Here is a 13716-nt window from a genome sequence, read left to right as displayed (position 1 = left end):
AGATGGTGGAAATGGCATTGAGCACATGCGCCTGGCCCATTTTATTGGCAGGGTCACATGTCCTGTGACACCTGTGCTGGATGGCTGTGGTGTGGGTATAATCCAGCCCTCCGGGAGTGTCTGTGGTATGCTGACAACTAGACCTGTGATCATCAGATCACTACAGGGAAGATGTAGGACATGTAGCGTTGTCATCCCCCCCTGTATGTGTAAGCAGAGTGGTATGGCCTGACGTATGCCAGTCCAGCATAGGGGTGTGAACACTGACCCCGGGGCTCTGAGCATGGTTCCGTTCTGCCACCCAGACCACAATCAGTAATGTTGCACCCCGTGACTCAAGTCCCACAACATGGGTAACATGGACATAAGGGGGAATCACTGACCCTACATTCATCCATACTTCCACACTTGAATGATCATAGACATGACACATCTGTGCAAATTAGATTTTTTAATGCACATTCAGTGGAGTGTTGTAGCTGGAGCAGTACAGGGCCATGCAAACCCCACTTTACATTGTTGCCCCGTGGAGGGCCAGCCAGAGTCATTTAGGGAATGACAAGTTCATTGGAAGAGGAAGAGTACAGTCCGCAGTCTGATTGCTATGTCATTGATAACCAAACAGAATATGGCAGCCCATGTCGAGGTCCAAGGTTAGTGTCGCAGAGTATATCGGGGACAGTGGAAGGTAGTGATGCATAGAGCAAAACCAAGCAGAAACAGGCCATATGGCGGAGATGAATGCTACTGCGTCCTTCTTACCACTGAGGCAGAATCTTCGTCCTCAGGCTTATCATGTGCCTCAAATGTAAGTGGTGGTATTTTGTCTACATCACTGTGTAGCAGTGACACAGCAGGGGCCGGAGGTGGAATGTCTACCGCACTGTATGGCACTGACACTTCAGATGGTGGAGATGTGGATGGAGTGGTAGCAGCAGCATTCATCTGCACCAAGCCTTTTGACAGCAATGCCATGATGAGGTTCTGCAGGGCATGGAAGAAGCCAGCTACCTCTCGCTGGTGTGCAGCCATAGCAGCCATTCCTAACACCTGTGTCCGCTCCATGTTCTCCACAATCCTCCGCCTGTGTCAAAACTCCCGGCAGACGTCGCTGGAGCCACTATGACTAGACAGTTGTTCTTGTCTAAGAGTCAGGACTCCAGCAATGTCACCCATGGATTGTTGGAGAGCATTGAGCAGACTATGGATGTCCGTTAAGGACTGTGAGTGGTCCCTGATGGGACTTAAACACCATCGTAGGGCATCTTGTTTGGCTGTCATGCGGTCGAACCCCACCCTCACCTATTCAGCCATCTTCTCCTGGCACCCAAACACACGGCGTTGGAAGGCCATGTGTTATTCATGGGGTCCTGGGAGGCAGTCGTATTGGTGGGTGCTTCCTCGTGTGTGGTCTTTGCAGGGGGTGGGGTCTCCTCGATGCGGCTGGGCTGCTCTTCTCCTGGAGGTGGGGTGCTGAGGGTGTCCATGAACTCTTGGAGGGCGTCGTTGTTGAAGATGGGAAGATCCTCTTCATCATCAGTAAAGAGTTGTTGGGTCTGCTCTGCAGGAGGTGCTGATTCTCCCGCTGCAATGTGAAGGGGAGATTCAGTTTAACATTGCGTTCACATGTATGTTGACCCATTGTACATGTTTACATACTGACTGCATGACAGTGTACATTTTGACTGTTTGGGAAGAGCTGCCTTTTTGATGTGGACATTTCAACAACATCACAGATGTGTATTTGTACTTGTACATTATCAACTCACAGTTCCCTGCTATGCCAAATGTGATTGGCCACTTTCTACACACAAGCGGCACCAGTTGTGTCCTCTGTTCTGTTGTGAAAGTTTTGCAGTTTGTAACACATTGTTGTCAATGTTGATGTGCTCTGAATGTTATGTGTTTGTGCTGCATTTTGTGAGAGTCGCCCCTGCAGCTCTGATTTTGCTGCCCCTTAACCCTTTCATGTGGTTACCTTTGACTTCTGTGCTTACACAGTGCTGAGATGTTGCATACTTGAGTACATTGGGCTCTTGGTGGGAGTTGGGCGTCTGGGGCATGGTCTGTCCGCAGATATGTCATTGACGTCAGCGGTTGTTTGTGCGCGTGGATGTGTCAGAGTGTGACCTGTTCCTTTACGGATGTGGTCAACACTCAGCCACCTCAGTGTAGTGGCGTGCAAATTTCTTGATATATTGACTGCAGCAATGCTATTGTTCATGCAGTGTCACTTGCATTGTCAGTGTTGCTCACTGACACACCAGTTTGCTGGGTTTTGTACATGTGCATGGGTTGGTTATGAGATTGGTGGTGTGTGGGAAGGGCCCCCTCTGGGCACATAGTGGACGGGGACCTACTTGCTGTTTCTAGGTGTGCTGCAGTGTGCCAAGTGGGTCAGGGAGATGATCCAGAGTCATTGTGGGTCTGCACTGTGCTACACTTAATTGTGCATGTGTGCCATTGTGCCCATCTCCCCCCGTCTCGCCAGTCGCTAGTCGTTACTCACCCTGTTGCTGTTGTGTCAGGTCATGTTGAGAGGTGTCCGGTCCCACAACTCTTGCCACTGTCTCAACACTGATGACTCTGGACACTATTTCCTCCATCTCATCAGCTCCTCCTGTGGTGCTGGACTCCCACCTCCAGTCTGCATTGCTGCCTTCTGGTTGTTGCTGAGTTTCTGGTTGGTTTTGCACTTCCCATCATTCCAGCGCCTCTTGGCCTCTTACATTGTCTTCCTCTGCACTCCATCTGCATTTCCCATGTCCACGATAGACTGCCATATTCCATTCTATGTTGCCATTGACACAGTGGAGGTGAAGCACATTAGTTGATGGTGCTCTATCACCTCCATTATCAGGATCCTGTTTTCCTGCAAACTAAACCGTGTCTTCCTCTTTTTCTTCTCCTTGCCCTTCCCTGACCCCGAGGTCCCAGGCTGGTCCTCCGTGAGGCTTGTGGGATTCTGGTGGTCCTCTGTACTTGCTCCGGCTACCTCCATTGTGCTTCGCAGTTGTTTTGCTTTTGTTTGTGGCATTTTTTCCTACTTTTATAGTGATTTTTTCTTTCTGACTTGTGTGAAATGCAAGCCTGGTGACGATATATATATATATATATACATATATATATATTTTTTTTCCAAATGCCCAAGAGCTTTAAACTCGCACTCCAGAAGATGTCACCTTACGGTATTTAAAACACGGAGACCAGCCTCGGCATGTGGGTTCTGTGACAACGTTTAATTACTGCAGCATTCGACTTGCATTGAAACACCCTCAGTGGGCCCCACGATGCCCTGTTAGTCCATTAAATCCACATTTGCTGTGCTACTTGCAACGGGACACAGTTCAATGTTGCGTAGCCTCTTACTTCTAAGATGGTGCAAGTTCCACTGCAGGGCGCCGTGTAACATTAAAAGATACAAACGGAGCATTTGAACTTACAAACGGTACAATATTCTCGCATTTGAACTACAGATCCCATCAGGCACTAATAGAGCAATTATACTAAGCCTACGCCCACTGTGGGATGCTTGTAAATAAAACCGGAAATGCAATGAATGCGAGTGTCAAATGGCGTTTGTTTAAAGCCCATGAAGAAGAGGTTGCAAAACCTTGAAATGCGTTGGCAGCTGAATTGAAGAGTGGAACAGAAAGCAGGCTGCATTTTTATTGCCGAAGGCAGAGTGATGTCGTGTGCGCACCTAATGCTTCAGGGCACTTGTTTGAAAAACATATATATATATATATATATATATATATATATATATATATATATATATATATATATATATATTACCTACTGGCGGTCGCCAGTAGGTATATATAGTTAGGATTTTTTCTCTATGGGACTTTTGAAAATTCTATGTCTAATAACTTTGGCGTTTGTGGACGGAATCGGCTGAAATTTTCAGGAAAATGGCATTTTGTTTCTGAGCAGCCCCTGAAAATTTGGGGGGGTTTCGTCAAGGGGGGGCCGAGAAAAAAGGGGGTCCCAAAACGCGTTTTTCCCATGTTAATTTCCATAGGGCGTTTGGCCTCACTTTTAGCTCGAACGGCTGAATGGATTTCCACGAAACTTGGCAAAATTGTAGGGACTGTTAGCCCGATGTGCCTTTGCTGGGTCTCAATATATGTGCTCCAGTAGATTTTGAGAAATTAACGTTTTAAAAAACAGATATATCTGTGACAGCGTCCTGGATAGCGCTCCAGATTGCGTACTTTTCGCGTAACGGAGCTTTGCGAAGCGAAGCTGATTGGCTCTCCGGTGTCTGTCAACATTCTAAACAGTCCGGAGCGGCCGCCATCTTGTCTCTCGGTAGGATCGAGAGACAAGAGGAGGAGAAAAACGAAGGGGGAATTTAATGAAAGTGGGCAAGGTAGACCCCTCTTGACCCCCTAGGAATGATGTTGGGGTTATTAAAGGGTCCCGTGGGGAAAATAAAAAAAATTTGATTTTTCACTGTAGAAGCGCTTCCCGGTTCGCGAACCGGGCCTCAAACTGGTAGCGAAACGGGAATTCGCCATTTTGTGTTTTGGTTTCATTAAATTACAGGGTATAAGGGGGTACGGGAGACGTATCCTGACCCCTTATGTTTTCTGAGGGTGGCTGAGGAGGCTCATATATGTTGATACATGTCTTCCAGCGGCTGTGCGTGAGCGTTTTTTTTTTTTGCTGCGTGACGTCTGTTAACATTCGATTCGATGGAAATCAGGAACTGTTGACCGCCATTTTGTCACTGCGAGTAAATATTTTGTTAAAAATAATTGTTATAAATTAATCCTTATTGATAAACATTGTCTGCGCCATCTTGCCTTTTTTGCAATGCCACACTTTTGTTGAGCACGGCAGCCATTTTAGATGCCTTGACCAGACCCACTCTCTGCACGCCGCCGATCCTCAGCATTGCTCCCCACCCTCGCAAGCATCTCCCCCACGCACTGGTCACCCCCGCTCTCTCTCTCATGCATGGGCCAGAAACCTCCTCCCATCTGCGCTGTTCTTCTCTGAGAATCACACCCTGTGCCCGCCCGACACCTCCCTTTCACCCTATTCACTACCGCACCCTCTGACACTCCTCTTTCTCTGTGTCCGATTGTCCAGGCCGGTCCCAGGCTATCACCTAGCCCTGCAGATGTAGTTTATGGCCCCAGCTGTAAAGAATCACCCCTCTTCAAAGGAGTTACAGTAGATCAAGGCCCCCACCCGATGAGATCCGTCACACCACACGCGTTCCTACTAGCTGATAACCATCCTGTATTGTGCTTGGGGAGGGGATTCTCACTGTGAGGGTGTGTGGGTCCGAGCCTGAAGCGGAAGATTCCAGGGATGCCTCTTTGTACATCAAAGTTTTTACAATTATGTGTCACATTAAAAATATATAGCACTCCAACAAAGTAGTAGGATTATAAAACTTTAATAACTTATAATTATATACAACGCAACAAAAACAGTAAATACATTTAAACATTTTTTGAAAAAAGAAGCAACAATGGTCAGTAGCTGTGTTTTGTGCGAACAGTCCCAAGCAGGACAACGTGCTGAGTTCTGGACGGCACCCAGGTGATGTTACCTGGGTGCCGCACTGGTTTTTGGAATCCTACAATGCAGCTCCGAAAAATGGCGTGGGGCATCCCGGGGGGTGCGGGGGGAGGCCTCGTCAGTAGCGGTCTGTTGTGCGAATAGTCCCAAGGCAGCAGAACGCGCTGAGATGTGGATGGCACCCAGGTGATGTCCAGTAAGTTGCCGCACTGGTTTTGGTATCCTACAATGCTGCTCCGAAAAACGGCGTGGGGCGCCCCGGGGGGGGGGAGGCGGCGTGAACGGGCCTCCCCAGGTGGAGGCTCGTCTGCTGTGGTGGGGCGCCCCTTTACCGTTTCAGTTGCCATTCCGCCCGCTTTTGGTACACTGTGCCAAAATCTGCTATTCAGCTGAGTTGCGCCCACTCTTGCGGTTCAGCGATAGGCGGCTGCTACAGGACTCTCAAAATGGCGGCAGGCTCTTTCCTTTTTGGGCCTGGTCCACTAAAATGGCCCTGGGACACCTTGGAACTTGGACGCTTGTCTGCTAGGTCTTGGACACCATTCTCGAAAGCGTCCCCTGAGCCTTGAAGATTCTACAAAAGTCTTGGGGGCCCCCGACTCCTGCAGGCTTCCGGTGGGGAGCGGCTGCCATGATTTCTCGAGGAATGACCACGACGGAGCCACGAGATGGTGGTGCTTTCATGCTGACGCCAGCTTCAGTCTGAAACATCCAGAAACAAGGTGGGGCTTTCATCGTTTGGGAAAAAAAAATGTTTTAATCCAATGAAAAGTGTTATTTTTAGGTCATATGATCAAGCCTTCCATCATTAGGAAACCAAAAGTAAAATTAACCAATGAAAAGTTTTATAAACAAGTCACATGACCTGTTATGCGGCATAGGGCTATAAAAAGCGTAGAAAATCCGTTGGCACGTGAGGCGGCGTCAGTAGCGGACCGATGTGCGGATAGGCCGAAGGCAGCACAACGCGCCAAGATCCGGATGGCACCGAGGTGGTGTCCAGCAAGTTGCCGCACTACAATGCCGAAAGTCGGCGTGGGGCGCCCCGTTGGCCTGTGAGGTCGCGTCAGTCAGTGGGGGCTGTTTGAGGATCTGACTGCATTGGAAAGCAATGTGATGCTGTGCGTCGACCCCAAGATGGAGGCTCCTCGGCTGCAGTGGGGCGCCCCTTGGTGTTTCACTCGCTATCCAGCTGAGTTGCATCCACACTTGTGGCTACAGTAGGCCGAAGGCAGCACAACGCGCCAAGATCTGGATGGCACCGAGGTGGTGTCCAGCAAGTTGCCGCACTGGTGTGGCCATCCTACAATGCTGCGCCGAAAGTCGGTGTGGGGTGCCCCGTTGGCCTGTGAGCTGGTGTCAGTAGTGGACCGATGTGTGAATAGGCCGGAACCAGCACAAGGCGCCAAGATCCGGATGGCACCGAGGTGGTGTCATAGTTGAGAGTTCTGAGCAGCGCTTGTAACACTGTCTGAAGCTTATTTGCACCTGCTGCAGCTTCACTATTGCCCTGGTGTGGCCAAAGATCGCCCATGACATAGGCGGCCGGCTCCCGGGGTCTGGCGGAACTTTTTTCCTTTTCCTTTCTGCATCTTGTCCCACAATCCGTTTGACCTGAAGACACGACCAGGTCCCTGAATGTGTGCAGGGGGACGCTATTGATTGAATCAAAATGGCGGCTTCACACAAAGCGGACTCAAGCGTTGCTGCTGATGCTATACAGACAAAAACTGGTTTTCAGTTTGTACATTCTTCAGGATTTTTCCATCCAAGGCTGGTTGAGAGTTTGTAGAACAATGGCTTCAGATTTTCAACATACTACTCTTCAACATTCTTCCTAAATGTAACAATGTGAGACTCACTAGGAGAACGGCTGTTTATCTTTCCTTTCAAAATGCTGCCAACAATATTTTCTGAATGGAAGACACCACAAGGCGCTGAGATCCGGTTGGCACAGAGGTGGTGTCCAGCAAGTTGCCGCACTGATGTGGCCATCCTACAATGCTGCGCCGAAAGTCGGCGTGGGGTGCCCGAAGGGGGGGGGGGGCGGCGCAAACGAGCCGAAATATAGTTATGGTAATTATACCATGCATGTCATTTGGAGAGGTGGCACCGATTAATTATAGTGCTGCACAAATGAGAGATTTGGTGGACAACCCCCGACCTGCCAGTACATCCACCAATGAAGTGGCACTGACAGCATCAGAGGCAAGGGAAACGGTCCCAAATATTCAGAAGAACTTTGGAAAGATTAAAATGACATGTTTAGATTGTGGCAAATTAATTTCATGTGGACAGATGAGTGTTACTCTAATAAATAGAGCTTATGAACATCATCATAGTCGATGGTTGGTGGAGACATTTTGACTATATCCTGGACCTGCCCGGCCTTGCCCAAAATGGCGCCGGTATAAATGGGACTCGTAACTCCTTGTTGTGTACTGGTTGCACAACCTTGATATCACGAGATACGTATGCAGTTTTGAAGCACATGGCGGGCGGGGACGAGAATTGATTGAATATTTTGACATCCCTATTGATATTAAGTTCTGATGTGTTATTTATTACTGTACTATTGAAAGTTCGAATTAACGTCACCCATGGTACTTGTCCGCAAATGTATATCTAGATAATTTTATTGTAAGTGGCCCTGTCGTATTTTAATTACAAAATGTACGTCCACCGATTCCGCAACTGTTAGACACCTTAGTTCTTGCAACCTAATGGCCCGCTCGTTACGTTCCTCTACAGTGTAAATGTCTCCTCATCATATACGATTCCAGTTTGCTCCGTGGCCGGCCCACGTGGTTATGGCCCCGTATTTGTATACTGACATTTTCACAATAAACAACAAAACATGGTAGTAGTATTTACATTGGTAAAGTTTTTAATTTTAGTCACTGTTTTCGAATCAGTAAAAGGCAAGTGAAATAAAGCAGTCCAATTACATGACGGATAATAGGTATAATACGCAGGAACGCAGTAAAGATAAATGGTCAAGGGCTGTTGTGTTTTCTACTCCTGCAACATAAAGTGATCGATAAGAATCTGATATTCAGGCGTATCGGCAACTAAGACAGCAGCCGAGCCTCTTTTGCTCAACGGCTCCGTCATGGGACGAAGAAACGCCCTTTTTCTAGAAAAAGGAATATATTTTACTTGCAGGACAGTTGTAAATTTTACGGGAAAGTGCATTAGCCTGGAACATTATAACATATATGTTAAAGAAAAAATAATGTTCGAAAGCAATAAAAAGCGTAATTTTTAGGTCATATGACCAAGCCTTTCATCATTAGAATAACAAAAGTAAAATGAACCAATGAAAAGTTTTATTAACAAGTCACATGACCTGTTATGCTTACGTTACGCGCTGCGCGCCGCGCCCCGGATCGCTTCTGGGAAGCTGCGCTTCGCGCACCGGAGCACTTCCGGGTGCGCTAACGCGGCGTGTCATATAACGCATTACGCGACAACGTAGGTCCAGAATATAGTCAAAATGTCTCCACCAACCAGCGGTCGGAACACAACCCCTTTCAGCAGTCTAAAAAGTTCTGTTAAATGACAACAGAAGGGACAGGCAACAAGAACCATCAGTCAAAGAGGGGAGGGCAAGTTCTTCTCTACCGGGTCACGTTGGGGCGCTACCGGAACAGATCGAATTGGTAGTCTACAGTGTTTCTGGATGTTTCAGACTGAAGCTGGCGTCAGCATGAGAGCACCACCATCTCGTAGCTCAGTCGTGGCCATTCCACGAGCAATCATGGCAGCCGCTCCCCACCAGAAGCCTGCGGAAGTCGGGGGCCCCCAAGACTTTTGTAGAATCTTCAAGGCTGAGGGGACGCTTTCGAGAATGGGGCCCAAGCCCTAGCAGACAAGCGTCCGAGTTCCAAGGTGTCCCAGGGCCATTTTAGTGGACCACGCCCAAATCTGAAGAGCCGGCCGCCATTTTGAGAGTCCTGTGGCAGCCGCCTATCGCTGCATCGCAAGAGCGGGAGCAACTCAACTACATGGTGAGCGAGACGCTGTAGTCGCAAGAGTGGGCGGTAAACAGCTGAATGGCGGAAGAGGCACAGTGTAGCAAAAGCGGGCGGAATGGCAACTGAAACGGTAAAGGGGCGCCCCACTACAGCGTGTCTTCAGGTCAAACGGATTGTGGGACAAGGTCCAGAATGGAAGAGTCATCAAATGGCAAAAAGTTCCGCCGGACCCCGGGAGCCGGCCGCCTATGTCGGGGGCGATCTTAGGCCACACCAGGGCAACACGACTTGGGGAGGGGGCAGGAGCCAAGCGCCCCCTCCCAGTCCGCGCCACCACACCGTATGTTGAAAATCTGAAGCCATCGTTCTACAAACTCTCAACCAGCCTTGGATGGAAAAATCTTGAAGAATGTACAAACTGACAACCAGTTTTTGTCTGCATAGCATCAGCAGCAACGCTTGCTATCAGAGTGCATGAGTTTCATGCTCGATCGATTGAGCTAGCCGGATCAGGCAACAAAAAGTATAAAATAGTTATGTAAATAGTTATTTAATAAAATGTTTTACCCTGTTACTTTGCTGGTGTGTTGTATATATTTATAATATTTTCATAGAGTTTATCGTTATTTTGGGCGGGGTGGGTGGCGGAGCCGAGCTGTCTTGCAGCCATCATGGTGTGGAGCTCAGTTCATCTCACTAGTTTCGTATTTCTCATGAAGGGTTGTTCCTAATGTTTCTATTTTAGCGAGGTCAACAAGAGATCCCATTAGTGGCCTACTGATGTTGCTCGATTACTTTTGTTTTTTTACACGATTTTTCACTATCTGCAAAGACTAAACAGAGTATTGCGACTCTGTGCTTGTTTGTAAATAGAGAATGAACCAAAGAGAATCAATTCTAAAACAGTAAATGCTTGGATAACAATCAATCAAATGGAGAGACAAGCAGGCACGACGGATTACAACGGGGGCAAAGGCCTGCGTTAACTACCCTTCACTATCTGCAAAGAGAGAGTACTACTAAGAGAAAAGAGGGGGGGGGCAGCGTTCAAAGCACATCAGCGTGCATAAACACGAAAATGTTTTTACCTATCACGTACTTGACATTTGACAGCTTTTGATATTTGCTATTAAAAATCCATTGAAATTCACTGAAAAAACCATAGGTTATAGACCATATATAGTTAGGAATTAGCATTTACAAAACCTTATTTTACTCGCACAAAACCATAGAAATTCGCATATATAGCTAGTTGCAATAACTATATATCGCGCACCCGCAATCCACTGCTGATGATGTCACATATTACATCATTCATGACATGGTCAGTGACATCACTGATGACATCACTGATGACATCTCAAATGACATCACTGATGACATCACTGATGACATCTCAATTGACATCACTGATCACATCACTGATGACATCTCATTTGACATCAATAATCACGTCACTGATGATATAATTGATGTGATAATACAATGCACCTCCTCACACTCTAAAATAACCTCTGTTACACCCAGTGTTAAATACAGAGTTTCATTTTAAGAACCATTGACACACCAATACCAGTTACTACATACGCACTCACTGATTCCAACGTCTACACACACATTCACTCATTCACCCATCACTCATACATGCAGTCACTCAATATTACAACACTATCATATGCACTCATACACCTATGCAGACACTCAAACACTGCCACTCATCCATAGAGTTACTCACACACCTAGTCAGTCCTTTAAATAATCAATCACACTTCGATTTCCTCATCTATACAGTTAAACACAGAACACCTTATTTATTCAAACATATACTAACACATACTTACTCTCTTATACAATTACTGATACAAGTACACATTGATGTGCACAGAGTCACACACCTCCCAGCCAGCCACACACACACTCAGTCTTCCATACAAATACTTGGGCAACCAATCAATAACCCATATAGCCACTCATATAGCTACTGATCAAACCATGCAGCAGTTTGCACAACAACAGTCATATTGATGCACACTTTCAGACAGTTTAGTCTCTAATCCATGCATTAAGTAAGACACATTTGTTCACTCACTCAGTCAGTCACGCACCTACTAAATCCTTCATCCAGACACTTATACATCCATTCATTCTTCAATATGTAAGACATATTTTAATTTTACAGAAACGTACAGTCACTGGATGTTGTCATCAGTGATGTCATCAGTGATGTCATTTGAGATGTCATCAGTGATGTCATCAGTGATGTCACTGACCATGTCATGAATGATGTAATATGTGACATCATCAGCAGTGGATTGCGGGTGCGCGATATATAGTTATTGCAACTAACTATATATGCGAATTTCTATGGTTTTGTGCGAGTAAAATAAGGTTTTGTAAATGCTAATTCCTAACTATATATGGTCTATAACCTATGGTTTTTTCATTGAATATATATATATATATATATTTTTTTTTTACATTTATTTAGACCTCATAAGCCTCGTTTAATAGGAAGGAAAGACAATATCGTTCTTCCGCTTTTGCACATCTTGATGGGCCTTAGACGCCTCTGCCCTTCTTATGCTCTTCAGCAATACAGGTATGATGGTATAAGTCGTTTTCCAGCTCTTCCCCTCTCACTTTCCAACCAGCAGAGGAAAAAAAAGCCTGGTGATGATTATCGTAGATTTTTTTTATCGTAGTTGGGCCCGTCGCTACTTTTTTCGTGTTCAGGTTTGGATTTTATCGCCCGTCCCGGTGACTTTATTGCAGACATTTGATGCGTTATTGGGGAACTATTGCATGTTACTGCTGTGTTGTGAATAGAACGTTAACACAGAGTTATATTCCCGCAATAGACGGTGATGTGAAATATTGCGTTAACCTATTTTGGCGATGATTATCACACGTTCTTGAGAATATTCTCCTCTGTCTGGAATCGCAAGCTAGGAAATGAGGGACTCACCTAAATAAGCTGACGTGAAAAGATAAGCCACTGTTTTGCAGAGGAAAGTAACATTATAATTAAAGTCTTTTACTTTAAGAGTCAGTACTGCATCATCATGACACGTTGAATAATGCTGCACATTTATGTGCTAGCATGCTAAGTGTAAATAAATATTTAGAAACAAGCATCCTGGAAAGGAAAATCAACTATTGACGTTTAACCAGTTCTGAGAATCACTAGCTGTTCAATAGAATGTGTATAGTGATTGGTGTTTTGTAATGATAGTTAATGGATTTTGGGTTTGTTTAGCATTGTAAATGTATAACAACACAAAAATGCAGAGTCATTCTATGTCTCCAATACACACTAGCTGAATTGCATAATTTTCAATATTCCAAGATTATTCCACTGTATGCAACTCTGGTGCCTTCTGAGGAAGCTTTTTTGCCCACCTGTTTCTCACACTGCATTTGTCTGCTTTCATAAAGTACCTCTTCAGTAAATGCCCATTCTTGCCAACGTAGCACTGTATTACACTCCTAAAGACTTAGTATATCATGGAAAGGGGCGACCACTCGGTCCCCCCGAACGTATGGTCGGGTGCCCCGATCCTCCCGGGAAGCCATTTGGGTGGGAGGCGTGTCACGGCTGGTATGCCCGAAGCGGCGTAGCCGGGGCGCGCCTTTTCCCGCCCAAGAGGGGTTGTCCTAGACACCTACACCGTCGGCCACGCCCTGTAGGCGGTCGGAGGAGGGTCCACGTTCTCCCAAAGAAGAATAAAAGGAGCAACAATCCAAGGAAGCATCCTCTTGTTCCTGTGCTTGGAAGCTGCACCTCTTCGTTGCACGTGAGCCCGAGACGGAACAAGAGCCAATTTTGAGAACTTGTAATTTTGTGTTTCTTCTTTCAGCGATTTCGGAGCTTTGATCCAGGACCTCGAGTCGAATATCCGTGAACGATGCCTGGCAAGAAGGTCGGAAAGAAGGTTGGGACCGAACAGATGCTTCGTATGCTGGTAAAGGACATGGCGAACATGAAGAAGCAGATGGCGGCAATGAATGGTACGGGTAGACCGAAAAAAGTCATCGGACCAGCATTGCCGGGAGTAGTCCCTACCGGGAGAGGTAAAAGGGCCAGGAATAGGGCGGCAGGAGGGGAGGCTCCGGTTCCCGAATCACCTCCAGCGAGCCCGGTCAGTCCAGTCGAGGCCCCAGTTCCGGTCCCGAACGCGGGACAACCGATCCCTGTAGT

This window comes from Lissotriton vulgaris, chromosome 8 (genome assembly GCF_964263255.1).
Source record: "Lissotriton vulgaris chromosome 8, aLisVul1.2, whole genome shotgun sequence".
NCBI classification, from domain to species: domain Eukaryota; kingdom Metazoa; phylum Chordata; class Amphibia; order Caudata; family Salamandridae; genus Lissotriton; species Lissotriton vulgaris.
This window is presented reverse-complemented; position numbering follows the sequence as displayed.